General features: G+C 40.0%; 1 protein-coding gene across 1 annotated transcript in view; it reads right to left on the minus strand.

The window, feature by feature from the left end:
- Window positions 1–26,697, minus strand: part of casz1 (castor zinc finger 1) — a 264,348-nt gene that overhangs the window by 185,419 nt on the left and 52,232 nt on the right. The window contains exon 3 of the mRNA XM_014145815.2: window positions 6,637–6,740. The gene's annotated coding sequence lies outside the window, so the exon portion shown is untranslated. The remainder of the gene's footprint in view (window positions 1–6,636; window positions 6,741–26,697) is intronic.

Below are 26,697 nucleotides of genomic sequence, written 5' to 3' on the forward strand. Positions count from 1 at the left end.
GGAGAGGATTATATTTAGAGGTCATCGCTTGAACGTAAGTCTTCAAGACCAGACGTCAATGCAATGTTGTTGTTTTTATGTCAAATACATCCAACGGAAGACTATGTAAGGCCCTGCTGTCCTCCCAAGGAATCAGAGCGAGAGAGAGAACTAGGCTCTCTAAATATCTGAATTAAGAGTAGCCAAACACCTAGGGATGGGATTTAACCAGAATGGAGCTGAGTGGAGCCCAATCCTTGCCCCATCCTCACACAGAACGTATCACTGGGAAAAGTTCAGCTGCGATGCTGACACAAACAGCGGAGCAAGGCCTGTATTAGAGTCAGGTTAGCAAAGATAACACTATCAGCCTGATCCCCATGGGCACAAAATGCTGGGCATAGCTGGCAAATAAAGCTACAGTGTCTTGACTCCTTGGCACATTAGCTCTGATTACAATGACCTTCATTATATCAGCTACCCTTATTACAACACGTTGAACGCGCCTCTCCCTCGGGCCAAGCACAGTGGGGGAAAGAATAAGAGAAAGCCGTGAGTTTCAATGGTAAGGCTTGTTATGCACTACACAAACTAGAGTGTGCGTTGTAATATACAATGAACACCTACAGTATGAAAACTGTTGAGATTGCTGACCACTCCGTTCACCTGAACAGATTTCCTTGGTCTTCCTGGACAATCTGTCTCTGAGGTTTAATCGTACTCATTTGCAATCAATGTGAAATAGGAAAAATAAGTCTCTAAGTTAATGTGGTTTTCCACAAGGCTCGGTGTTGGGATCATTACTTTTCATACATTGCAGGTAGATGGCAAGTAAATACCTCACTAAAATAAAAAAAAGAATGGCAATGAATACAAATAACAGATATTAAGATATGTGTAAGGTTCTGTATTTATTTTCTTAGTCAACCTTGTGTTCTGTTTCATTGTGTTCTTGAACGTAGCCCTGTTTCTTTGTGTTCTTGAACGTAGCCCTGTCTTTCATTTTTGTTCATTGATTTCACCTGTGTTAGTTACTCACCTGGTCTCATCAGTTCCTTATTTAGTTCAGTTCATTCTGTTTGTGCCTTTGTGAGGTATTGTTCATTTTGACTCTACTAAGCCTTTTCCTAGCTCGTTTGTGAGAACCAGTTATAGCCTTCAGTCCTAGTTTTGATTCACCTGCCTGTTTGCCTACCTGTGTATGACCATTGCCTGCCTGTGACCACGATTCCTGCCTTCTGCTGAAGGCGAAATAAACACCTGCCGCACTCTGCGCGTGAATCTACACCTTTTTCTCCCTGTGTATTTGTTACAATATGGATATACAGTACCAGTCAAAAGTTGACACACCTTCTCATTCAAGGATTTTTCTTTATTTTTACTATTTTCTACATTTTAGAATAATAGTGAAGACATCAAAACTATGAAATAACACATATGGAATCATGTAGTAACCAAAAATGTAGTAGTATGTAGTAGCCAAGAGTGTGCAAAGCTGTCATCAAGGCAAAGGGTGGCTACTTTGAAGAATCTCAAATCTAAAATCTGTTTTGATTTGTTTGTTTAACACCTTTTTGGTTACTACATGATTCCATATGTGTTGTTCTATAGTTTTGATGTCTTCACTATTATTCTACAATGTAGAAAATAGTAAAAAATAAAGAAAAAATCTGGAATGAGTAGATGTGTCCAAACTTTGAACTGCATACATTTTTTTTATGAATAAAGCAACAACAACAAAATGATTACTAGTTCTGTTTCATATTGTCAGATAAGACAATAAGGTATGCAAAATGGGTAAAAACAATGGATGTTTATTAGAGCACGACCAATGTGGGTTTTTAAGGGCCGATGCAGATAACGATTTTTTGGGGCCAAATTTTCCCCAGAGACAGCCATGTAAGCATTAACAAATCAATTATACAACCATATAATCCATTTGACTTTGTTTTAACCATCTAACTGCATAACAGTAATGATTTATTTAATGTTAAATCTCTTGATAAACTGGGTAAATCCTGATGGCATAGACCTATTCACAATACAGGTGAATTCATATTCAATAGGACTGTGTGCATACATTCTGTTATTGAGCTGATTTCATACGTCTATGGGGCTACAGATGACAAACAATCTGTTTCCCTTTCATTTGGGACCATGTTAGGTCTACTGATCTACAACATTTTCATAGAGGTAGCCTATTCCATGTGCAAGTGATGCGTTCCAAAGTCATACTGTACTTCCGTGTTCATGTCCCGGGTCATTTGAATGGACTTGACAATTATATCATAAAATTCATGAAAACGTGGTCATATGAAAGATATTATATTCGTGTTTGTGGATGAATTTACTTCTGGCAGATGTCTACAAAATTCAAATACTACAAGGTCGATTGTGTCTCATGTAGCTAGCCAGGCAGTTCGGCTCAGGCAGCAGTTCGGCTCAGCAAGGGAAAGACAAGTCATTTAGCTAACTCAGTGAATTAACAAAATGTTTTGTGACAATCAGCTTTGAAATTAGCATATTTGGCATTACTATCACAAATAAAGTTCTAGGGTATTGAACCGAAATTGCTTTGTAAAGTGCTGGACCCCAGTTTGGACATTGTTTTGCCTAACAGTAAATTAATTATCACTTACAAAGTTCCTACATTTCGTGTGGCATTATTAAAGTGTGCTAAATGTATATGCAGCATAAGTGGGTAGCTAGCAAGCAGCCCAGAGGATCCTCGAGGACAGGCTAACTAGCAATGAGTGGCACCGGCTTGCAGGGTTTTACACGAGAGGCAAGTGCACTCGCGCTATGAAAGGGAAATCGGCTGCGCTGATAAGCAAGGGCTGATAGCCGATGGACTAAGAAAGGCTAATACCGGCCATAAATATCGGCATGACCGATTATCGGTAGTTCTCTAATGTTTATCTTTATGCATTTTTCTAACAAATCCTCTTTTGAGCATGCATGCTGTGCTACATAATAAATAATTTCACTGCATAACTGCTGAAGTATTCTGGGGTGTACGTAACTGTAGTTCGCTGGCAACGTCTCTAAGAGAGGTGCTGGACCTGAGTACTCAGGGGCTGGGGACGCCCCACCACTGCTTAATATACAGCACGCTTATTAACCTCAATTTCCTGCCCAATCCCCCCTCCACAGGCTACATGGTTAGCCTGAACAAGCTCTTGGCATACGTTACCCGTTTGGTGGAGCCTCTCATTTGGGGCTGACCACCCAGTGTGCAGGGGATTCTCTCCCACAGCCCAGCTCATCCCACCTAGAGGCCCCCCCGCTGGGCTTCTCACCCTCCCTCTCTCCTGGCAGGTGACTCGAAAGACAGACGTTACCCACAGAGACCTGCCTTTCCCTATTCACTTAGTACAGCTAACAGACCACAAAACAGGATGAGTTGAACAGTAGGGGTTCAGGAGACCATCCCTGCACCCGGTAGGGGGCCACTGTGTTTGTTTTGTGCTGAGGTGAAGAGAGGGTGGGCAAATCAGCTTGTTTAGGATTAGGAGTGAATCAGGAGAATGTAAGCTTCACCAGAAACGACTCGATGGCAAATTTGAATCTTAACACCTGTAGGAAAAGGGTAAAAACCAACGAAGGCACGACCATATTATCCTTCATGACTTCTCAATCACGAAGCCAATAAAGAGTCAAATGATTGAAGTAGAATAGGGCATACCGTAGCAATATAGCCAAGAGTGCACTTAACAAAATCTGAGTTTAAACCATGTCAATCCCTGATGACTATATGTTAAAAAAGCAAATAAAATTGTAACTTAATTATGGATTTATAATGAGCCACTGCACCACTGCCAAAAGCAAGTCCCATACCAAGGCAAACAGGCACCTGCTGAATGCTCCCTGCTCATGGGCTTTCATAGCTTAATTAATCTAGGCCTTGGGGTATCATGACTCGTGTGTGCTGCTTGCGTACATGTTTGAGACAATTAAGTTGTTTCAAGAAGCAGAGGTGCAACTTCAACACCGAGCACAGACACCGATATTGTACTATACAAGAGCTTTTATGTGCTGCAAAACAAAAGGGGCAATAAAAACATACTCGATCCAAATCACTCATAACATAATTTTTTTAATTCATATGAATAAGTGTCTATTCATTGAAATGTTGCATTTCCCAACCCACTTAAATGAATAATCCACTCAAAATTTATATTTTGATATTTTTTTCATTAGTTCATTGTTGATACGTTTCCAAAATGTTTTGCATATCAGCAATCAAGTTTTCAAGATATAGGACTTCAAAAAGCAAATTGCAACTTGCCAAAACGCATCATCATGATAAGTGACAAATTACAATTTGCTGTTTGAAAGTCCTATCTTGAAAACTTGATTGCTGATATGCAAAACATCTTTGGAACTGTATCACAGTGGACTAATGAAAAAAATACCAAAAGATAGTTTTTGAGTGGATTATTCCTTTAAGTATCTTACTCAATGATTAGTCTCCATAGCTTGCAATATCACAAAGCAGGCCCATGTTTAAGTAGACATAGCCAGGTCAATTCAGACACTTTAATGATACTCCATCTGTGCATGGCACTTAATACATGTTACTTACCTAAAATGATACTCTTTAAAGATGTGTAACACTGTATGCTATATTGAAGTGGATTCAAATGACTATAGTATCGTTGCAAAATCTAACATGCAGTGTTGACTTACCTTGACACCAGTGAGGGCAAGACTCTCTTGAGAGCAGCATTGTAGATAACATTCAATGACAATCCCATATACAGTGCCTTCAGAAAGTATGTTACAAAGTGGGATTAAAATAGATTTTTGTAACGATCCACAAAATCCTCTGTAATGTCAAAGTGGATGAAAAATTCTAACATTTGTCAAATAAAACAATAATATATCTTGGTTAGATAAGTATTCAACCCCCTGAGTCAATACATGTTAGAATCACCTTTGGCAGCGGTTACAGCTGTGAGTATCTCTGGGTAAGCAACTCCAGTGTAGATTTGGTCTTATGTTTTAGGTTATTGTCCTGCTGAAAAGTGAATTCATCTCCCAGTGTCTGGTGGAAAGCAGACAGAACCAGGTTTTCCTCTAGGATTTTACCTGTGCTGGTGGAAAGCAGACAGAACCAGGTTTTCTTCTAGGATTTTGCCTGTGCTGGTGGAAAGCAGACAGAACCAGGTTTTCTTCTAGGATTTTGCCTGTGCTGGTGGAAAGCAGACAGAACCAGGTTTTCTTCTAGGATTTTGCCTGTGCTGGTGGAAAGCAGACAGAACCAGGTTTTCTTCTAGGATTTTGCCTGTGCTGGTGGAAAGCAGACAGAACCAGGTTTTCTAGGATTTTGCCTGTGCTGGTGGAAAGCAGACAGAACCAGGTTTTCTTCTAGGATTTTGCCTGTGCTGGTGGAAAGCAGACAGAACCAGGTTTTCTTCTAGGATTTTGCCTGTGCTGGTGGAAAGCAGACAGAACCAGGTTTTCTTCTAGGATTTTGCCTGTGCTGGTGGAAAGCAGACAGAACCAGGTTTTCTTCTAGGATTTTGCCTGTGCTGGTGGAAAGCAGACAGAACCAGGTTTTCTTCTAGGATTTTGCCTGTGCTGGTGGAAAGCAGACAGAACCAGGTTTTCTAGGATTTTGCCTGTGCTGGTGGAAAGCAGACAGAACCAGGTTTTCTTCTAGGATTTTGCCTGTGCTGGTGGAAAGCAGACATAACCAGGTTTTCCTCTAGGATTTTGCCTGTGCCTCGCTCCATTATGTTTATTTTTATTACAAGCATACCCATAACATGATGCAGCCACCACTATGCTTGAAAATATGGAGAGTGGTACTCAGTAATTGGTTGTATTGGATTTGCCCCAAACATAGCACTTTGTATTCAGGACAAAAATGTAATTGATTTGCCAAATGTTTTGCTTTGTATTCTATACAGGCTTACTTCTTTTCACTCTGTCAATTACGTTAGTATTGTGGAGTAACTACAATGTTGTTGATCCATCCTCAGTTTTCTCCTATCACAGCCATTAAACTCTGTAACTGTTTTAAAGTAACCATTGCCCTCATGGTGAAATCCCTGAGCGGTTTCCTTTCTCTCCAGCAACTGAGTTAGGAACTGTATTTTTGTAGTGACTGGGTGTATTGATACACTATCCAAAGTGTAATTAATAACTTCACCATGCTCAAAGGTATATTCAATGTCTGCTTTTTTATTTTTACCCATTTACCAATAAGCTCCCTTCTTTGCGAGGCACAGGACTGAGGGACTGAGGGACCTTACAAATAACTGTATGTGTGGAGTACAGAGATGAGGTAATTCAGAAATCATGTTAAACACTATTATTGCACACAGAGAGAGTCCATGCAACATATTATGTGACTTGTTAAAAACATTTTTACTCCTGAATTTATTTAGGCTTGCCATAACAAAGGGGTTGAATACTTATTGACTCAAGACATTTCAGCTTAACATTTTTTATTAATTTGTAAAAATGTCTAAAAACATAATTCCACTTTGACAGTATGGGGTATTGTGTGTAGGCCAGTCACAAAACATCTACATTTAATAAATTTTAAATTCAGGCTGTAACACAACAAAATGAGAGGTGTGAAAACTTTCTGAAGGCAGTGTAGAATGCAAAAATGCTGAATTACTGTAGAGGAGAAATAAGACTCACATATCAGTTGGGCAGCACCTCTGTCTGAACTCCAGCCTACCGTTGAGCTATTGTCTGGACTCTGCTCATGGCTGCTTGATGGGCAATCATTTGGCAGCTGGATCCTATAGGGATGCAAGAGAGAAAGTTGTTTATCAACTGAGTTATTTGCGACTTCTTTACACATTACGGTACAATTAATTTCGTATACTAGAGGTGCCTAATATTCACATTCATTGAGTGTACAAAACATTAAGGACATCTGCTCTTTCCATGGCATAGACTGACCAGGTGAATCCTGGTGAAAGCTATAATCCCTTATTGATGTCACTTGTTAAATCCACTTCTCAGTGTAGATGAAGGGGAGGAGACCGGTTAAATAAGTATTTTTAAGCCTTGAGACAACTAAGACACGGATTGTGTATGTGTGCCTCTCAGAGGGTGAACAAGCAAAATATTTATGCCTTTCAACCGGTATAGTAATATGTGCCAGGTACACTCGGTTTGTGTCAAGAACTGCAATGGTGCTGGATTTTTCATGCTTAACATATTCCTGTGTGTATCAAGAATGGTCCACCACCCAAACGACATCGAGCCAACTTGACAACTGTGGGAAGCATTGGAGTCAACATGGGCCAGCATCCCTGTGGAACGCTTCCGACACCTTGTAGAGTCCATGCCCCGACGAATTGAGGCTGATCTGATGGCAAAAGGGGGGTTGCAACTAGGGTTGCAAATTTTGGGGAATTTTCAGAGGTGGAAACTTTCTGTGGGAATTAACGGGAATATATGGGAATTAATGGAAATATATGAAAATTAATATTAATACCATTTAAATGTAGATGTTTTTTGCATTGGATATATTTACCATATCATATGGAGACAGAAACATAAACCTTTTACCTTATCATAAGTAGAAATAATTGCACAGGATTAAATCCTTCCAATAGAAAAAAAAAAAAAATGTAGTTACTAATTTAACTTTAATTAAATGAGTAGACTCTTCACATGGGATGATTTCACTGAACAACAAAAAAAAAGAATATTGAATGATCCCCAATGATCCATCGCATCTCCCAAAAACGTTTTCAACATACATCTGTAAAATGATAGTCTAGAAACTAAAGCTTTGGTTGTCTTCCTCTCAGGCGTCCATGTCTTCTCCCTGGACCTCCTCAATGTCCACCTCTTGAACATCAGAGTCTGAGGCCTCATCTTCATTGTCACTTTCCAACCTTGTTGAGGATGGCTTGCTGTCAGGCTCAAAAAGCCTCAAATTTGCCTGGATGGCTACCAATTTTTCAACCCTTGTATTGGTCAGCCTGTTGGGTGCTTTGGTGTGTGTGTTCCCAAACAAGGACCAGTTGCGCACTGAGGTGGCTGATGTTGGTGGGATTTGGAGGATAATGGAGGAAACAAGGGAAAGGGCTTCAGATCCACAAAGTCCCTTCCACCAGGTGGCTGATGAGATATGTTGGCACGACTGCCATATTGCATCTCCATCCCAAAGCCCTTGCTTGGAAGTGTAATTCGCCAGGCTGCCAAGAACCTTGCCCTGATCCAGGCTAAGGTGGTGAGACACGGTAGTGATGACACCATAGGCCTTGTTGATCTCTGCACCAGACAGGATGCTCTTGCCAGCATACTTGGGTTCCAACATGTACGCTGCGGCGTGTATGGGCTTCAGGTAGAAGTCTTCACACTTTTTGATGTATTTTAGAACTGCAGTTTCCTCTGCTTGGAGCAACACTGAAGTGAGCAGGGCAGTACGGATTTCTTCTCTTACATCTACAAGCAGAGTCTGAACATCAGACAGGATGGATTTGTCTCCCTCAATCCGTGCAATTGCTACTGCTATAGGTTTCAGGAGTTTCAGGCTGCTTACCACTCTCTCCAAAGATGCATCATCAAGGAGGATCCTCTTGATGGGGCTGTCCATATCAGCAGACTGTGATATGGCCATTTCTTGGAGAGACTCCTTCCCCTCCAGGAGACTGTGAAATATGATGCCAACACCACCCCAACGGGTGTTGTTGGGCAGCTTCAATGTGGTGCTCGTATTCTTCTCTTTGCTTAGTGAGGTAGATTGCTGCTATAACTTGATGACCCTTCACATACCTAACCATTTCCTTGGCTCTCTTGTAGAATGTATCCATTGTTTTCACTGCCATGATGTCCTTGGGGAGCAGATTCAGTGCATGAGTAGCACAGCCAAGGGGTGTGATGTGAGGGTAGGACTCCTCCACTTTAGACCAAGCAGCCTTCAAGTTCGCAGTATTGTCTGTCACCAGTGCAAATACCTTCTGTGGTCCAAGGTCATCTGCAATGTAGAGACCGGTGTGTGTGTTGTCCCTTGTGTCTGTGCTCTTGTAGAATACTGGTTTTAGGGGTGTATATGACGTAGTTAATTATTCCTTGCCCATGAACATTCAACCACCCATCAGAGATGATTGCAATACAGTCTGCTTTCTCTAGGATTTGCTTGACCTTCACTTGAAGGGGCTTTTGATCCCAGGCTGGGTCACAACATGCCGTGACCGGGAGTCCCATAGGGCGGAGCACAATTGGCCCAGCGTTGTCCGGGTTAGGGGAGGGTTTAGCCAGGAGGGCTTTACTTGGCTCATCACGCTCTAGCAACTCCTGGTGGCGGGCCGGGCGCCTGCAGGCTGACCCCGGTCGTCAGTTGAACAGTGTTTCCTCCAACACATTGGTGCAGCTGGCTTCCAGGTTAAGCGAGCGGGTGTTAAGTAGTGCGGCTTGGCGGGTCATGTTTCTAATCTGTCTGAATAAAAGCTAAAATGCCCTAAAAAATACATGTGTAAATAATGAAGTAAATTCTCCAGTATCTTGTCATTGTTTTCAGTTAAGACACAGTGATATATAAAAGGACAAAAAACGTTCAGTGTTTAATGACCATTCGTTCAATGGCAAAATGAGAATTGAAAAGCTACAGGTTGTGGAAACCACCCACTTCAGAATCACAAAACTAAGAGGTATCGTTCTCCTAAAAATACCTAATTTGTGTAGTGGCATATTCCACAATGGGGTTATTCTGCTCCAGCCATTACCACGAGCCCGTCCTCCGCAATAAAGGTGCCACCTGTGGTTGAGGCACCTTTTAAAAAAGGAGAAATAATTGAAATATTCTTCAATACTGTATCTTTAAGAAATGTTCAGTATTTTACAACTTAATGTTAGATGGTTTCTTACCCTGAAAGTACAGTACCAGTCAAAAGTTTTGACACACCTACTCATTCCAAGGTTTTTCTTTATTTTTCCTATTTTCTACATTGTAGAATAATAGTGAAGACATCAAAACTATGAAATAACCCATGTGGAATCATGATGTAAACAAAAAAAGTGTTAACCTCTTACATCTAGACGTTCCGCTAGCGGAACACCTGCTCCAATATCCAATGATAGGCGTGGCGCGAATTACAAATTCCTCAAAAATACAAAAACTTCCATTTTTCAAACATATGACTATTTCACAGCATTTTAAAGACAAGACTCTCCTTTATCTAACCACACTGTCCGATTTCAAAAAGGCTTTACAGCGAAAGCAAAACATTAGATTATGTCAGCAGAGTACCAAGCCAGAAATAATCAGACACCCATTTTTCAAGCTAGCATATAATGTCACAAAAAACAAAACCACAGCTAAATGCAGCACTAACCTTTGATCTTCATCAGATGACAACCCTAGGACATTATGTTATACAATGCATGCATGTTTTGTTCAATCAAGTTCATATTTATATCAAAAACCAGCTTTTTACATTAGCATGTGACGTTCAGAACTAGCATACCCCCCGCAAACATCCGGTGAATTTACTAAATTACTCACGATAAACGTTCACAAAAAACATAACAATTATTTTAAGAATTATAGATACAGAACTCCTCTATGCACTCGATATGTCCGATTTTAAAATAGCTTTTCGGTGAAAGCACATTTTGCAATATTCTCAGTAGATAGCCCAGCCATCACGGCTAGCCATTTAGACACCGACCAAGTTTAGCCCTGATCAAACTCCGATTTACTATTACAAAACTTTCATTACCTTTGTTGTCTTCGTCAGAATGCACTCCCAGGACTGCTACTTCAATAACAAATGTTGGTTTGGTCCAAAATAATCCATCGTTATATCCGAATAGCGGCGTTTTGTTCGTGCGTTCCAGACACTATCCGAAATGGTAAAGAAGGGTCGCGCGCATGGCGCAATTCGTGACAAAAAAATTCTAAATATTCCATTACCGTACTTCGAAGCATGTCAACCGCTGTTTAAAATCAATTTTTATGCCATTTTTCTCGTAGAAAAGCGATAATATTCCGACCGGGAACTTCCTTTTCGGCAAACAGAGGAAAAAAATCACAAAGACGGGGGCGGTCAGGTCACGCGCCTAAGCCCAGAGTACCTTGATCGGCCACTTGAGAAAGGCGATAATGTGTTTCAGCCTGGGGCTGGGATGACGACATTCAGGTTTTTCCCGGGCTCTGAGCGCCTATGGACGACGTAGGAAGTGTCACGTTAGAGCAGAGATCCTTAGTAAAAGATAGAGATGGCAAAGAAGTTCCAGAAATGGTCAGACAGGCCACTTCCTGTAAAGGAATCTCTCAGGTTTTGACCTGCCATTTGAGTTCTGTTATACTCACAGACACCATTCAAACAGTTTTAGAAACTTTAGGGTGTTTTCTATCCATATATAATAAGTATATGCATATTCTAGTTACTGGGTAGGATTAGTAACCAGATTAAATCGGGTACGTTTTTTATCCAGCCGTGAAAATACTGCCCCCTAGCCATAAGAGGTTAAACAAATAAAATGATATTTAAGATTCTTCAAAGTAGCCACCCTTTGCCTTGATGACAGCTTTGCACACACTTGGCATTCTCTCAACCAGCTTCATGAAGTACCTGGAATGCATTTCAATTAACAGGTGCGCCTTGTTAAAAGTTAATTTGTGGAATTTCTTTCCTTCTTAATGCGTTTGAGCCAATCAGTTGTGTTGTGACAAGGTAGGGGTGGTATACAGAAGATCGTCCTATTTGGTAAAAGACCATATTATGGCAAGAACAGCTCAAATAAGCAAATAGAAATGACAGAACATCATTACTTTAAGACATGAAGGTCAGTCAATCCGGAAAATTTCAAGAACTTTGAACGTTTCTTCAAGTGCAGTCGCAAAAACTATCAAGCACCCTGATTAAACTGGCTCTCATGAGGACCGCCACAGGAAAGGAAGACCCAGAGTTACCTCTGCTGCAGAGGATAAGCAAATATGTTGCTACTGCTCTCAATAACATTGCTGCCCTGAATTTATCAGGCGCTATTGACAAAGGTCAGTGGGAAAAAGTTGTGATGGAATACTTTCTGGAGGACGATCGTGCCATGCTGACTCTCTAATTTTGTAAGAAAGTTGTTTTCATTGCAAGTTAAAGCTTGCAGTTAGTTAGTCAGCTGGTATTCGATGGCTGGCTTGCTAGCTAACATTGAACCTATTTGGTTAATGTTAGCTAGCTTTGGCAATCGGTTTGTATTGCTAGTAACGTTACTCTATGGATTGGGATTCATTTTTTTCTAGCTAATGTTAATGTGACATTTCTAAACAAAAGACCCCAAGTTAAAGCTTGCTGTTAGCGAGCTAACGTTAGCTGAGGTTAGATGACTGGCTTGCTAGCTAACATTAACTTACGTGTATGAAGTGTGTGTAACGTTAGTGATGTTTTCTCAGAATGCCATTTCGCATTGCTAGTTATAGCATAATGTTACCAAGCAAACTAGCTAACATTGAACCTATTGGGTTAACTTTAGCTAGCTATGACAATTGATTTTTATTACTAGTTAAAGCTTGCTGTTAGCTAGCCAGCTGACATTAGATGGCTGGCTAGCTAGCTAACATTACAAGTATGAACTGTGTGTAGTGATGTTCTCAGAATACCATTTTGCATCTATTGTATAATAATGCTAAAATATTTGTATCTGGAATTTGTCTTTCAGCATCAGTAGAACACGCCTGACTCTCCTCCACTAGTCATACAAGGAGAATGCAAGCAAAGGCAGCAGCGCAGTCATCAACTACATGCACCATTTCTTCACCAACTACGGAGTTGGGGAAACACGTGTGGACCTGAATTGTGATAACTGCAGTGGCCAAAAGAAGAAAAAGTTTGTGCTCTGGTATTGTGCCTGGCAGACCATGCACAAGCTCCACCACAGTCTGGACCTTCACTTCCTGATCACAGGCCACACCAAGTTTGCCCCCGACTGGTGCTTCGGCCTCATCAAGCAGCGCTTCAGAAAGACCTGAGTGAACACTTTGTCTGAGATTACTGGTGTTGTGCTGGACAGCACTGTGACAGGGGTCAACATCCCACAGCTGGTTGGACTGGAGGATGGTATGGTGCTGGTGGAAAGCTATGGCTGGCAACAACACCTGACTCCGTACTTCAGTCCGCTGCCACAGATCAAGCAGTACCAGCACTTCAGGTGAAAATAATTTTAATTGTATGAGGTTATTCTTCTTATCTAAACTTGAGAGGTGAATTGATGTTGTGCAGGGTTGTAATGTCTTTAGATTTTTTGTAGTTGTTGTTATTCCCTGTTTTACAGCTTCGATGCTCTGCAGCGTGGTGTCAACAAGGAGCGTTCGGACTGTCGGGACCAGGTTTCAGCTGCTGCGCAACGCTGACATCCTTCCTCCTATAGATGGTCTGCCTGTACAAGCACCACCTGGTCTGGACATAGCTAGACAAACTTATCTTTTTGAGATGATCAGGGAGTTTTGTGACGAAGAGGCTATGGACATCACATGCCCTGCACCAAAGTCAAGGGAAGGACAGAAACAGGCTCTCTCCTAACACACAACATACGTTGCTGCTACAATTTTTTTTATCCTGCTGTTCAGCCACTTTACCCCTGATTGTATGCATACAACTACCTCGTCTATCACTGATATCATTATTGATATTGTTCTTGTACATACTATATATTATTTTATTTATATTGACACTATTTCTGACATTGCTACTATGCAAGTAACCACTTGGCTGTACCGTTTACGCCTTCTGTAGAGACCCATCTACTTAGCAAGACTTAGCAAAATATTGATATATAAAATGAATATTGATATGTGTGGTCGTAGCTTGATGTTGTGACATACCACAACAATATCATGTGACCCTGTCAAGTGTCCACCACATAAATATATGGCGCGTGCATCTGTTTATGTACTGTACATGTGCACCTAACTCAGGTTGCATGACCTTAACTTATGTACGGAATACTATGTGATAAGAACGTGTGTAATAGTATATAAAGTATGCTAATGTACTGGTGTGAAGGCATTTGGGCAATGGTGTAAAGTACTTCAGTAAAAATACTTTAAAGTACTACTTAAGTATTTTTGGGGGGTATCTGTACATTACTTTACTATTTATATTTTTGGCAACTTTTACTTCACTACATTCCAAAAGAACATAATGTACTTTTTACTCCATACATTTTCCCTGACACCCAAAAGAACTCATTAAATTTTGACAGGAAAATTGTCCAATTTACACACTTATCAAGAGAACATCCCTGGTCATTCCTACTGCATCTGATCTGGCAGACTCACTAAACACAAATGCTTAGTTTGAAAATGACGTCTTAGTGTTGGAGTGTGCCCCTGGCAATCAGTCCCCAAAAAATGTAATACAAAAATAATTGTGCCGTCTGGTTTAATATAAGGAATTTAAAATGATTTATACTTTTACTTAAGTATGACAATTTAGCACTTTTTCCACCACTGGATATGGCTGGGGGTTAGATAATTTCTTTCACATGACCCATCAATTTAGACAAGTGTGTCTGGGGAAGCGTCATCTAATATTTATACAATATTTTTATCTGGACACTTTCTGTTTACCTGGAATTTTTCCTTATTGTAGGCTACTACCACTTTTAGTCTTAATCTTTACTACAGTACTCATGGTTTAGCGTATGACCTCACATGTGAATCCATAAAGAGATGGGTGGGGCTGGTTTAAGAGGGTGTGAACCATGCTGAATCTGTGTAGACAAAGGAGAGCTCTCCAGTAGGTACCAAAACATTTAAAGGCCCTTTTCTCAAAAGTGAGTTTACAAGTTTATCAACTTTCAAAGCAGAATTACTTTCCCATTGTTCCTCATATGCAGTGTATGATATACCTACCATTTTGTAGCTCTGAGTCTCTACTTTTATCCAATGTAAGAAACCCAATTTCAAATTTAGCTACATAAGACCGATTTCAGCCGGTCAGTCACACTTGTCCTTTGGTCTGATGAGTCCAAATTTGAGATTTTTGGTTCCAACTGCTGTGTCTTTGTGAGAATAGCTGAATGGATGATCTCCACATGTGTGGTTCCCACTGTGAAGCATGGAGGAGGAGGTGGGATGGTGCTTTGCTGGTGACACTGTCAGTGATTTATTTACAATTCAAGGCACACTTAACCAACATGTCTACCACAACATTCTGCAGCGATAAGCCATCCCATCTGGTTTGCGCTTAGTGGGACTAGAATTTGTTTTTCAACAGGACAATGATCCAACACACCTCCAGGCTGTGTAAGGGGTATTTGACCAAGAAGGAGAGTGATGGAGTGCTGCATCAGATGACCCGGCGTCCACAATCACCCAACCTCAACCCAATTGAGATGGGGGATATGTGGGATCTCCTTCAAGACTGTTGGAAAAGCATTCCAGGTGAAACTGGTTGAGAGAATGCCAAGAGTGTGCAAAGCTGTCATCAAGGAAAATTCTGGCTACTTTGAAGAATCTCAAATATAACATTTGTTTAACCTCTCTGGGCTAGGTGGCACCAAATCGTCCCACCTACGTAACAGCCAGTGCAATCCCGTGGCGCGTTATTCAAAAACCTTAGAAATGCAAAACCTTCAATTTTTCAAACATAAGACTCTCGTTAATCTAACCACACTGTCCGATTTCAAAAAGGCTTTACAACGAAAGCAAAACATTAGATTATGTCAGCAGAGTACCCAGCCAGAAATAATCAGACACCCATTTTTCAAGCTAGCATATAATGTCACATAAACCCAAACCACAGCTAAATGTAGCACTAACCTTTGATGATCTTCATCAGATGACAACCCTAGGACATTATGTTATACAATACATGCATGTTTTGTTCAATCAAGTTCATATTTATATCAAAAAACAGCTTTTTACATTAGCATGTGACTAGCATGTGACTAGCATTCCCACCGAACACTGCCGGTGAATTTACTAAATTACTCACGATAAACGTTCACAAAAAGCATAACAATTATTTTAAGAATTATAGATACAGAACTCCTCTATGCACTCGCTATGTCCGATTTTAAAATAGCTTTTCGGTGAAAGCACATTTTGCAATATTCTCAGTAGATAGCCTGGCATCACAGGGCTAGCTATTTAGACACCCAGCAAGTTTAGCACTCATCAAAGTCAGATTTACTATAAGAAAAATGTTATTACCTTTGCTGTCTTCGTCAGAATGCACTCCCAGGACTTCTACTTCAATAACAAATGTTGGTTTGGTCCAAAATAATCCATCGTTATATCCAAACAGCAGCGTTTTGTTCGTGCGTTCAAGACACTATCCGAAAGGGTAAATAAGGGTTACGAGCATGGCGCAATTCGTGACAAAAAAATTCTAAACATTCCATTACCGTACTTCGAAGCATGTCAACCGCTGTTTAAAATCCATTTTTATGGCATTTTTCTTGTAAAAAAGCGATAATATTCCGACCGGGAATCTGCATTTAGGTAAACAGACGAAAAAAAATAAAGCATTCGGTCGACTCGGGCACGCGCCTAAGCCCACAGTACTCTGAGTGGCCACTTGCCAAACGCGATAAAGTGTTTCAGCCAGAGCCTGCCTCGATATCCTTCAGCTTTTTCCCGGGCTCTGAGAGCCTATGGGAGCCGTAGGAAGTGTCACGTTAGAGCAAAGATCCTAAATCTTCAATAAAAACAGCCTAGATGAAACACATCTTGTCAGACAGGCCACTTCCTGCATGGAATCTTCTCAGGTTTTGGCCTGCCATATGAGTTCTGTTATACTCACAGACACCATTCAAACAGTTTTAGAAACTTTAGGGTGTTTTCTATCCAAAGCCAATAATTATATGCATATTCTAGTTACTGGGCAGGAGTAGTAACCAGATTAAATTGGGTACGTTTTTTATCCGGCTGTGTCAATACTGCCCCCTAGCCCTAACAGGTTAACACTTTTTTGGTTACTACATGATTCCATATGTGTTATTTCATAGTTTTGATGTCTTCATTATTATTCTACAATGTAGAAAATAGTAAAAATAAAGAAAAACTCTGGAATGAGTAGGTGTGTCCAAACTAACTGTAGCCACCATAGCTAAACATCAAAAAATATATGGGAGTGATGAGGGCACGAGGTAAAAAATGTATGGTTTGAAGTAGTAACGTCAAACCAAATAATTGAGTTAATTTGACCATTACATTTTGTACGTGCTGCAGGAACCATCTAACATTAAGTTGTAAAATACTGACCTTCCCCTTTAAGGGGAACAACCATTACAATTTAAACTCTACAACTTCTGATAAACCAAGACCCCCTTTCGATACAGTGGGTAAATCCAAAGATTCTCATATTATGAGCAGTTTTGATAAAACCGCTAACAATACGCATAATGAGTTAAGATAAGGAAATGAACCCACTCCTAATTACTGCTAATTACCAGTTGAAATGTAGTTGATAAATAAACAGAAAACGTAATAAATACAATAATTATTACCAGTGCTAATTACATTTTCCCATTATATCCCTAATGAGATGGACTTAGCATCACATATAACACAAAATGAGACTTCCACTAGGCCATTTAAGATGATGGTAGTTGGGATAAAGTCCTAGAGTGGAATGATAGGAATGATTTGTTAAGGGTATCATTATATACATCAATCATCCAAGTGATAGCATGATGATGATATTATGATATGGAAATCATATTCATCGCTATATTTCAGATGTTAACATCATATTTCTCTGTCATTTGCATGTGATATTCAGTGGAAATCTAATCTAGACGGCTGAGCTGACTTTTAAATGACAGCGGTCAACTTGATATGAAATTCAGTTACTGTTTATTCAGTGGGTGTAGATGCATTAGAAGAAAACACACAACTCTGTAAAGATCCAAATAGAACGTCTTATGGTCTTTCTTTGCGGAATTATCCCGGCCACACCAACGGATTGATGATATACAATAATCCCAAGTGTAATATAGCGTGGACAGCCGAACCCAACAACTATATGACAGGTGCAAGGTACATTGAGTACGGTTACATGCACGCATTCATGCGATTATTGTGGATAGTCAGATTAATATAATAGTTTGATTAAAACATTCACATGCTTTTCAAGAAGCATTTCCCTAAAAATCATGTTTACATGGACAGGCTACCTGATGGCACTCTGATGAATGCAGAAAATTGGCAATCAAAATAAACATTCTACCACAGCGACTATGTTATTTTTGTGAAGCAAATTTGATTTTGAGTTTGAACATATAACATTTGTATGTGAAAACTATTTCTAAGACGCATACATTCAGTTGTTCCCAACTCACTTCACTGGTACTAAAGAGGGAGGCTCACTCAGCTGGTGCTAGCACATGCACAGATCATATACACTTCTGGAACCCTACCTTTTTATTTTAAGGTATCTCTGACCAACAGATGCATATCTGTATTCCCAGTCATGTGAAATCCATAGATTAGGGCCTAATGAATTTATTTAAATTGACTGATTTCCTTATATGAACTGTAACTCAGTAAAATTATAGAAATTGTTGCGTTCATATTTTTGTTCAGTATAATAATTCAAAAGATTGCTAACGAAATGTGTGTGTGCAGATACTGGTCTCCACCTCTGTTGCACTGTAGAGGTGGTGTATGTATGTGTGTGTGTGTGTGTGTGTGTGTGTGTGTGTGTGTGTGTGTGTGTGTGTGTGTGTGTGTGTGTGTGTGTGTGTGTGTGTGTGTATGCAGGGAAGGACTGGGACAAGAATTCGGCCCTGGCATTTTATCCACACAAGCCCACACCACTGTGCGACCTGCCAACAAATTTTCCCCTGGTGTCACTGGTGCCACTAACTTTTACAGTTGGTGGCACCAGCCCATGACCCTTATAAAGTCATCCATAGTGGTTTATTAGGAAGTATGATAAATAGACTACTGGGGTCTCCTCTAACACTTCCAAGCAGGAATGCATGATTCAAGATACACTATATATACAAAAGTATGTGGACACCCCTTTCAAATTTGTGAATTTCGGCCATTTCAGCCACAACCATTGCTGACAGGTGTATAAAATCGAGCACACAGCCATGCAATCTGCATAGACAAACATTGGCAGTAGAATGGCTTTACTGAACAGCTCAGTAACTTTCAACGTGGCACCGTCATAGGATGCCACCTTTCCAACAAATCAGTTCAGCAAATTTCTGCCCTGCTAGAGCTGCCCCGGTCAACTGTAAGTGCTGTAATTGTGAATTGGAAATATGTCTACGTGAAGCAATGGCTCAGCCACGAAGTGGTAGGCCACACAAGCTCACAGAACGGGACCCCGAGTGCTGAAGTGCGTAAAAATCGTCTGTCCTCAGTTGCAACCCTCACTACCGAGTTCCAAACTGCCTCTGGAATCAACATCAGCCCAATAACTGTTCGTCGGGAACTTCATGAAATGGGTTTCCATGGCTGAGCAGCCGCACACAAACCTAAAATCACCATGCGCAATGCCAAGCGTCGGCTGGAGTGGTGTAAAGCTCGCTGCCACTGGATTCTGGAGCAGTGGAAACGCGTTCTCTGGAGTGATGAATCATGCTTTACCATCTGGCAGTCCGACAGACAAATCTAGGTTTGGCCAGGAGAACGCTACCTGCCCCAATGCATAGTGACAACAGTAAAGTTTGGTGGAGGATAAATAATGGTCTGGGGCAGTTTTTCATGGTTCGGGATAGGCCCCTTAGTTCCACTGAAGGGAAATCTTAACACTACAGCATACAATGACATTCTAGAAGATTCTATGCTTCCAACTTTGTGTCAACAGTTTGGGGAAGGCCCTTTCCTGTTTCAGAATGACAATGCCCCCCGAGCACAAAGCAAGGTCCATACAGTAATGGTTTGTCGAGATCGGTGTGTAAGAACTTGACTGGCCTACACAGAGCCCTGACCTCAACCCCATCAAACACCTTTGGGATGCATTGAAACGCTGACTGCGAGCCAGGTCTAATACCCAACATCATCGCCCGACCTCATGTGGCTGAATGGAAGCAAGTCCGCGCAGCAATGTTCCAACATCTAGTGGAAACCAACTTCATATTAATGATGTTTGACGAGCAAGTAAACACATACTGATCATGTAGTGTATTTTGATATGCAACCTAATCCAGTGATTGTCATGAATTTTGGGTTGACAATTAGACTATAGTTGAATGGTTTCTTTGTTCAATAGAGATGAAATCCATACATCTTTATGTGCACTAACTAACATCATAGGCTAATTACTTTGGGGTTCAACACCTGAGGAAGTTGAAACTCAAAACACATGCACTAGATCATTAACTGTAAATATAATACCGTAACACTTTCCACCCAGCGTCATAAAGACGTTATGACATGGTCAGAACTATAGCATAATATGTCATAACAGCTGACATAACTGGTCATAACACTGTCATGACACATATATTTAGACCTGTTGTGACATATATTGCGTTATTTTATGGCTTGTTATGACACCTACATAAGACTTTAAAACCCCCAAAAACCTACCAAGGTAGTTAATTTATGGCTGGTTTTGAGACCTACATAAAAATGTCAAAACCCACAAAACCTACCACACAAGGTAAAACATTCCATTACACCATGGCCTACGTGCCAACAGTGTGTTTATGTTATATCGTTTTTATTTAACGTGTTCAATTATCATTGTAATTGCGCACACATTGATGTCAGACATGCACCTACCCCAATGCTCTGTTGCTGATGACTGGGATGAATGCAGGAACAGTTTTCAGGTGCAGTACAAGACACCCTCTTTTTTGACTGAAGTAAGTAAAGTGTTACCTATAATACCCACTGCTAGTAGCCATCTATTCATCCAACAGTAAATGTCATGTCCTAAACAAATGTTGCAGTTGTAGGCTACTACCCATGAGGCCTATTAGGCTTATGCCCTTGCAATGACCGGTGCACATTCATGCTCGCACCGCTCTCAAACCCATATCAAATATACTGCTTGTAAAATAGTTGTTATTGAGCTGAATATTGAGAGTTGAGAAACAAAAATGATACCTACAGAAAGTTGAGACCCTCCTCTCTTTGATAGGAACAAGGGGGTGAAGTGTCCAAAGCTGTATTTGTCCCGTAATTTGGAATTAGTATACAATCAGAACGCATTTTTCTCTCGAGCGCATGGGAGGAAAGGAGAGTGGCTCGCTCATCACTACAGCAGGCCCCAGCAAGGGCACAGGCACAGGGGCAGGGCAAAAACTTTCATTACAGGAATCATGAGGATATTGCAATTTACTGTTTGGCCAGATCGTGGTTTTAGTCGCCCGGAAAACAGAACGTTTTGATTAGGGGACAATGTAGAATGTGTTCTTTCTACATTGACAGTGCATTTGGAATGCATTTAGACCCCTTGATTTTTTCCCACATTTTGTTACGTTACAGCCTTATTCTAAAATGTATTAAATTGTTTTCTCCCTCATCAATCTACACACAATAACCCATAATGACAAGCATAAACAGGTTTATAGAATTTTTTGCAAATGTATTAAAAATCAAAAACAGAAATACCTTACTTACATAAGTATTCAGACCCTTTGCTATGAGACTTGAAATTGAGCTCAGGTGCATCCTGTTTCCATTGATCATCCTTGAGATGTTTCTACAACTTGATTGGAGTCCACCTGGGGTAAATTAAATTGATTGGACAAGATTTGTCAAGGCACACACCTGACTATATAAGGTCCCACAGTTGACAGTGGATGTCAGAGTAAAAACCAAGCCATGAGGTCGAAGGAATTGTTCAGAGTCAGAGCAGGTTTCTTTGCTGACCTCAGCTGTCTATCAGTAAACCATCTTGATAAGGGGTCCGGTCATTAACCACTGATCAGCCACAGGCTCATTATTGTATAACAGAGAAATTGCACAAAAGGGTCACCTTTTTTCAAATTTTTGAATGTTTTATTTTTACATCAAAAAAGATATGTCCATTTTGACACACACCCAAATAAAAACTGGTCCAGTCATCTGGCATTTGCCAGAAGGCCAATCGGCCTGTGTGTGAGTACATGCGTGCGTGTGTGTTAGCCAAGTAGGAGGTAGAGTGGATTAGAGCCATATCTTCCACATGGCTACTTCCTAATCCTACCATCTGAGGTAAATATAAGACCAGGTGAGGTAACACTCCTGTCTCAGACACCTCTTAAACACTGGGGCATCTGCACAGAGAAAGCCCCGAGGAACACTACTTTGGAAGTAGAATGGAACTTTGTTGTGATGTGGAAATGCGTCATTGGCCAACACACTTGACAGGACAAACTAGACTGGAGTTAAAATGTACTTTTTGATGTATTATACAACTAATTTCATAGCAGGTCCTGCAATAGACTAGCGCCCTGTCCAGGTGGTGTACTTATATCGAACACGTCATTCAATTTGTACCAATTAATCAGAATTCATTTGAAAAGGGTGGATTGACCGTGTACATGAAAAGGTAATTAGGGAATTAGTTTCATGATTTCCAAAAAGGTATTAGATGAGACAAAATGGGTGAAGTCACTGTGAAAGAATGCTGTCAGTTTTTGTTCCCGTCTCTCCGTGTTCAGATCCGGTTGTGAGCAAAGGGCAGAGAAAAAAAAAGAAGAAGAAAAAAACAAACAAAACCAGAGAGGAACATTCGTTTGACGACTGCACGGATATAAAAAATGCAGGTCCTTATGTAAAAACAGGTTTTGATGTGTCATGACATGAAATGCTTTTCATTACATTTTTCAAGCATGACCACACATTCTGCAAAAATGTACACACCCATGGGACAAGCACATTGAGGTAAAAACACAAATAATAAGTGCCAGGAGGAGAGATGGTTCACGTCTAAGAACAGGTAGTTCATGGCATGTCATGTTATTTTTTTTTTAGAAGAGGTTTTGTCCATTTATTTTTTAAATCAAAGTTTACCTTTATTTCGTTTTTAAAAAGTGTAAACAAATAGTGTACCCAAATAGTTGTTGACATATACATGAGATTTGGAGGGATATTTGGTCAAAACAGGTGTTTAACCAGATAAAGAAAAACAAATGCACACTGCGGTGTTAAGAATGTACAGTGCCTTCAGAAAGTATTCAAACCCCTTGACTTATTCCACATTTTGTTGTGTTACAGCCTGAATTAAAAATTGATTAAATTAATGTTTTTCTTCACCCATCTACACGCAATACCCCATAATGACAGAGTGAAAACCTGTTCGAATTGTTATTTGAAAATGTTTTGAAAATTAAATACATAAATATCTAATTTGCATAAGTATTCACAATACATGTTAGAATCACATTTGGCATCGATTACAGCTCTGAGTCTTTCTCGGTAAGTATCTAAGAGCTTTGCACACCTGGATTACACAATGTTTGCACATTACTTATTTTTTTAATTCTTCAAGCTCTGTCAAGTTGGTTGTTGATCATTGCTAGACAGCCATGTTCATGTCTTGCCATAGATTTTCAAGCCAATTTAAGTCAAAGCTTTAACTAGGCTACCCAGGAACATTCAATGTCGTCTTGGTAAGCAATTCCAGTGTATATTTGGCCTTGTGTTTTAGGTTATTGTCCTGTTGAAAGGTGAATTGTATCTGTTGGAAAGCAGACAGAACCAGATTTTGCCTGTGCTTAGCTTTATTCTGTTTCTTTTTATCCTAAAAAAAACTCCCTAGTCCTTGCCAATGACAAGCATACCCATAACATGATGCAGCCACCACCATGCTTGAAAATATAAATAGTGGTACTCATTGATGTGTTGGATTTGCCTCAAATATAACGCTTTGTAATATGGACATAAAGTTAATTTCTTTGCAGTTTTACTTAAGTGCCTTATTGCAAACAGGATCCATGTTTTAGAATATTTTATTCTGTACAGGCTTCCTTCTTTTCACTCTGTCATTTAAGTTAACATTGTGGAGTAACTACAATGTTTTCTCCTATCACAGCCATTAAACTCTGTAACTGTTTTAAAGTCACCATTGGGTCATGGTGAAATCCCTGAGCGGTTTTCTTTCTCTTTGGCAACAGAGTTAGGAAGGATGCCTTTATCTTTATAGGGACTGGGTGTAATGATACACTATCCAAAGTGTAATTAATAACTTCACCATGCTCAAAGGGACATTCAACGTCAGCTTTTTTTTATACCCATATACCAATTGGTTACCTTCTTTGCGAGGCACAGGAAAACATCCCTGGTCTTTGTGGTTGAATCTGTGTTTGAAATTCACTGCTCAACCTTACAAATAATTGTATGTGTGGGGTACAGAGATGTGGTAGTCATTCAAAAATCATGTTAAACACTATTAGTGATTCCACGTAACTTATTCTGTGACTTATTTAGTCTTGCCATAACAAAGGTGTTGAATACTTATTGACTCGACAGTTCAGCTTTCCATTTTTTATTAATTAGTAAAAATGTCTAAAAACATAATTACACTTTGACATTATGGGGTATTGTGTGTAAGCCAGTGACACAAAATCTCAATTTAATCCATTTTAAATTCAGGCTGTAACACAACAAAATGTGGAAAAAGTGGGGTGAATACTGCGAATACTTTCTGAAGACACTGTATTTATAAAGATTCACATGGATGAGAGGCAGCATGACGAGCAGGCAGAGATCAACTGGACACTGCTAAAAGGTACAGGTCAGGGGCTAAACTTATAAAGTACTCACAACTGCCTATAGTACTCTTGCCACAGAATTACTGTTTACATGTACTATGGAAGATGTCAATCAGTCTCCAAGATGGAATCTGATAATTGGCACAATCCCTCTCTCGGTCTCTCTTAGTCGTAATCTCGCTTTCTCCTTCACTCGCCCCCTTCTCTCCCCCACTGGACACATAGCTTATATTGAGTTCCTTTCAAGTGTTTTTGAGTACGAAAGGGACTCTAGGTTTCTGTTTCCCGGACAGTAATGTACACTTACTCTGTATAAATTGATACATTTATTGGACATATTTACATACAGTCTATTTCCTGAAAGTGCAGCACGGTACAGTAGTGTTAAGGGGATGTTGATACTTGGATCTCTATTTCAAGGAATTACACTACTTTTTCCTCAAACAATGGATTTGACCTTTGAAGTTGAAAAAGACACAATCAAAAGCTAGGCCTTTGATAGGGGAAAGAGCAAGGTTAAAAAAGTTTAAATATTACCTATGTCTGTTTTGAAAGCCTAGTCAGAACTTGTGAATACAGTGGCACATACCATTTTGATTCCACTGATAAAGAAGGATCACAAGAAACTATAAGACACTAACCCAGTCAATGACTCTACACGCTGCGCTTCAAATTAAAGTCTTTTTCAAGTCTTTTGATAAAATACCTTTTCATCTATTGAGCCGAGCTAACCTGTCAACTGAATTGAAGTAATCAACGCGTACCCTAATCTCTGTAAATATGATCTGAAAACAAAGTGACGACTACTGTTGAATGAAAAGGCTACAAATTACACAAAATTACTCTTAATTCACTTTTTCCTTTATTAATTTCTTTAAAAGCTCTTAGTTGCTGATACTTAGGTCAGATCTGATACCATTGCTAATTGGAACTCATATTTGCCGCAAATCAAACAAAGTCAGATGACAGTCTAGATTAAGGTATTTGAAGATCTGTTTGTATCCTTTGAGAAGTCGTCTCTTTGTAGTCGGACTCTTTTATGGACCTTTTTACAGCTGTTTTATTCATTTATTTTCTTTGGAAAAAAGTACCAGAGTGGTACAGCAGGACAGAGGAGGCCAAACTAGTTTTCAGACAGTAAGAGGGGCAACCTGTCCTGGGAAATGTAAAACGGAGTTCCGGAAGCTTTAAAAAGTCTTATGTACAGTATGTGCAAGTTCTCATATTTGAGGACCGGGTTAAAACCTCTGAACCTGAATGGCAAGATTTTCTATTGTACCATGTTCATCCCTCCCATCGGTTAAACACAAGAATGTACCGTGCCCACTCCCTGATAGAGAGGTACATACTATAGGCAAATCCAGTACATATGTAAGCATACCCCATTTTCTATTGAAGCAGTTTAAAAGCACCATACAGGCTCTCCTCTTACACTGATCTATGTTGAGTGTATTGTCCAGACAAATATAGATATATATTTTGACTCTTTGTAAATTATTGTGTACATCAAATCCCACACCTAAACTATGCTTCCCTCAAAACGGTTAATTAGAAGAAGATTGTAATCCGTCTCTTTTTTGCTGGATAATGGATCAGACGCAAGATGCGATCAAACTTCAATCTCCCTCCAGATGTCATGTGATCTCTCATTCTTTTATCTATTAATGATTTCAAAGGCTTCCAACCATTATTGCTTTTATTCTCTGAAATAAAACCCAGCTGCTCTCTTTATGTGTGTGTGTGTGTGTGTGTGTGTGTGTGTGTGTGTGTGTGTGTGTGTGTGTGTGTGTGTGTGTGCGCACATGTGCATCCTTAAGAATAAAAAATTATGTTGGAAGAAGCCTCTAATTCATAAAAATCACAATTCATAAAAAACACACATCCAAAATCCAAACAGCCGTTGCACTTTCATTTCTCTCAGGAATCTTTGCCACAGGGAAAAAACATGTATAGAGAAATATTAGGGGTAGTAAAGCATACAAATTGTTTACATATTCCCTCAAGCTGCATCTCTTACCAGTGAGGCCCAACCAATTTAAAAGAGTGTGAACTTGCCATGTGTACTACAGTAGGGGAGAGTGGGGTAAGTTGAGCCAAAGGGTTAGTTGAACCAACCCTTGTTTCTAGGAA

Source organism: Salmo salar, chromosome ssa15, assembly GCF_905237065.1.
Source record: "Salmo salar chromosome ssa15, Ssal_v3.1, whole genome shotgun sequence".
NCBI lineage: Eukaryota > Metazoa > Chordata > Actinopteri > Salmoniformes > Salmonidae > Salmo > Salmo salar.